Genomic DNA, 4,228 nt, shown 5'->3' with positions numbered 1-4,228 from the left:
TAAAGCTATATAAATTGAAGCAATTTAAAATTGTTACATCCATAATAACAGATGCATTTTCTTCCTTACCAATTAACCATTCCAAATCATTTAGACCATTTATACCTATTAGGGTTCCATTACCAAGTTATACCTATTAGGGTTCCATTACCAAGTTATACCATACAATAGTTTAATGAAAATTGAATAATTTAACCAAAAGCATTCTCATAGGCATTTTATCAAACATGTTAGGACATAGTGTTACCAAAAACCAAATTCAATTGCCAATTAACCATTTTCATGCAACCAACTGTTCAAACCACCATTAAAGCATGTAATTACACGATTAAAGCATGAAAAACATAATCAAACATTTAATACCGAAACCTCAACATATATTTGAAAACCCCAAAACCATGCATGCAACCAACTGTTCAAACCACCATTAAAGCATGTAATTACACGATTAAAGCATGAAAAACATAATCAAACATTTAATACCGAAACCTCAACATATATTTGAAAACCCCAAAACCATGAAATAATCATGCCATGAAAATATTGTATAAAACATACCTTTAGTTGGAGCTAAAACATACCAGTCGTACCCTCCAATACGAGTGATACCCACCACTCGTATCCTAGGTCTCCCTCTTGGACCCAACACTGTCCACCGTATGACTTTTCCAAACCAAGTCGTACCCAAACCATGCGATCAATACCCCTAAATCGTATCCCTGGCAAAATAGAATCAAAGAAAGTTTGAACATTATCTACCATATGAGTCCATGATACGACTCGTACCCTAACTCGTCATAGTGAGCCACTCTTACTTAAATCCAAGTTAAGTTACTAAGTTTATGATTAAGTGAAGGAAAAATTCAAATCAAACGATCCATCACCAACCATATGACTCGTACTCACCAAGCCGTACCCATTCTAGAAATCAATCCAACCCACCAACCAATACTGGTTAGCATATGACAGGACCATACCAATCGTACCCCATCATACGACTATTAGTCGTATGATGTCCAGAAATCAGAATTTCAAAAAAAAATTTAAGGTTCAAAATTCAGGGTGTTTCACATAACTACAAAAAGAAAACAAAAAGTTTTCGCATTTATTTGAGTTCAATAAGTGCTGCAATTAAGTCGAAATTGTACTAAGTATGCCCTATAAGTACCTTCATAAAATTAACATTCCACTGGCTACTAATGTTGCATCGAAAAACCTTCATATGTAGATCTGAATACAAAAATCAGAACTTCCACAAAAGATTGATCTTCATATGCTAAGGTTTCTTCAGAGAAGTTTAGATAAACTAAAGAAATAAAGCAACACTCTTCCTATTAAAAATCATCACCCAATCTACAGCTTAATTTACGAAAAAGAGTTTCACTTCCATGTTTCTCTTTAGTTCATTTAAGAAAATGAAGACTAATCAAACCAACAATCTCAAGAAACCCGATATGGTCCTCCTTTTCACTTCACTGTCCTTCTCAGATAAAATATAGAGATAAAATATCACGTTAAATATTAGCAATAGAGAGCTAAAAACATATTGTATATCGCACAACTCTGCTCTTCTTGCTTGTCGATGTACTAAAAGAGCTTTTTTTTTCTCAAGTGGAATTCACGCCTTCTAGCATTTTTGTCGATATTTTTTTTCGAAAGTTTGATCAGTTTTAGAATCTTTATTACAGGACATTTTTCGCGGTTCAAATATTTTTATGAATTCTTGAAAAAAATAATACAAGTAAAAGTTCATTATACATTGATACCAAGTAATAATTATATTTATGCAAGGCATGTAACTTTTAAAAAATATAAGAGACGCTCATTAACAGAGAAAAATAAGCATTTCATGTTTCATATTATATTAAAATCATTAAAAGATATTTATAATTAAATTTAAAAGTGAATAAACTGTACTTCCCACATAGTCAAATATATACGCAGCCGTACATATAGCTATCACTGAAGAGATAAACTGCAAAACAGACAATTCAATATGTATATATTTAATTAATTTTATTTCTAAATAAGTTTTAAAATAAATATACAAAATATTGTATTGAAAAAAATGAGTAGATCTTACAGTTAGGTATTATTGTGATATTTTAAAATCTTCTTTTAAAAGATGAGTAGATCTAAACTTGGTTTCATCGAAATATTTTTTTAAAAAAATTAAAAAAAAAATCTAACTTAGTTAAAAAATAAATTTAGTTAAAAAGCCTCACATGAAGAAGAAAAAGTAGTAACATATATTAATCTAAAGCCCGACGAACGCGAAAAAACTTAGGCAATTACTGCGAATATTTTGAGAATCAAGATTTATGATGTATCATTATCTGCGTTTTACAGTTTCAAAAGTCAATTAAATTATACAGATAAATTTTTGATTAAAACACATGCTGAAATTAAATAAAAAAATTTCATTCTACCAAAAAAACATCTACTTCTAAATAAAACATAAAAATTATCTTTGTTGAACGAATAAATAAATATTCAAGGTAAATAAATAAATGAGAATGTACATAAACTTACATACATACAGATATGTGAAAATTGGGAACTGTTGATGAGAGAAGAGTTTATTTTTTTGATTAATACTAGTTTAGGTGTACGCGTCTCGCACGTGTACCTCATTTTATTGAGTTCAAACGTTACACTAAATAAGATATTTGTTTAAATAATAAAGATGAATACAATAATTAAATTCAACATTTTTTGGAGAATTTAATTAATTAAAACAAACATTTACTCTCAAAGTCGATCGTCATTCATCTACCAACTGTAAACTGCAACAAAACAATATGATGATAGAGACATCAAAACAATATAATTAAATCTAACCTTTACACAAAAATAATCTCAAAGCCGTCCGACACTCATCTACCACCTCTAAACTACAACAAAATAATACGACAATAAAGATATCAAAATAATACAACTAAACTTTACCTTTACATAAAATAAATTCTCAAAACAGAGATATAAAAATAATACGATTAAACCTAATCTTTTACCTACAAAATTCCGCAAAGCCGACTGACATTCATCCACCACCTGTAAATTCATCAACGGCCTTTAAACTACAAAAAAATAATGCACCTGAACTCAATATAGCAGTCCCCTTAAAATTCTCAACAACAGGACCACAAGATTGTTCAACATGGGGATTGACTCTTGACAACTTCTTGATTTGCCTACTACCTTAAATAATGTATATAAACGATGCTTTGTATGTCAAAAAGCCTGTTTTACACTAAAATTTCTAAATTAGCAGTTGTTTATCAAGAATAGATGATAATTTATTATTCTAAATTTTAAGATCATATTAAATTAACACCAAAAAACCTTCTTAATCAGGAATAATCTACAACAATAACAACAACAAACCCAATGTATTCCCACAAAGTGGGTTATGGGGAGGGTAAAATGTACACAGTCCATACCGCTACCTCCAAAGAAGTGGAGTGACTGTTTTCGATAGACCTCCGGCTCAAGATAAAGAATAATAAACAAGGAGATGAATGACATAACAGAAATAAGGAGTAAGGAATAATAAAATTAAAATCAGAGAAACACGAAATACGAGAAATAAGGGCAGCATGCAATAAGAAAAAAAGGAACTAAGAAATAGGAAATAGGACACCCACCTAGTAGTACCATACACTCACAAACCAAAGAACCATATGAACACCCTAACCCGGCTACACAAGATCTCTCCTGACTGCTTGCTACAATCCCCACACTCATACTAGTCTACTACCCTTATCCGCGACCTTCACACCTTCCTATTTAGGGTCATGTCCTCAGAAAGCTGCAGCTGCTCCATGTCATGTCTAATCACCTCCCTTCAGTATTTCTTCGATGTACCTATAATCAGCAATAATCTATCAAGAATATATAATAATTTATTATTGTAAACATCAAGAACATATGAAAATTTTTAAAATTTACCTCAGACTACAAGCTTAGTTATTTCATCAAATCATAAATATTATTAATATTTCACCAAAAAATACGTCTCAATTGTCAATTGTTTATCAAAAAGACATGATAATTTATTATTGTAAATTTCAAGAACATAGTAAAATTTTATTTTCATTATTGTAAATTTCAAGAAAATTCAAAATTGCAAAAAAAAAAAAAACTTCTCAATTAGCAATTGCTTATCATGAATGATGATAATTTGTTATTGTAAACATTAAGAACATACTAAAAATATTTCTAAAAC

The sequence above is a fragment of the Capsicum annuum genome, chromosome 7 (genome assembly GCF_002878395.1).
Source record: "Capsicum annuum cultivar UCD-10X-F1 chromosome 7, UCD10Xv1.1, whole genome shotgun sequence".
Lineage (NCBI taxonomy): Eukaryota > Viridiplantae > Streptophyta > Magnoliopsida > Solanales > Solanaceae > Capsicum > Capsicum annuum.
This window is presented reverse-complemented; position numbering follows the sequence as displayed.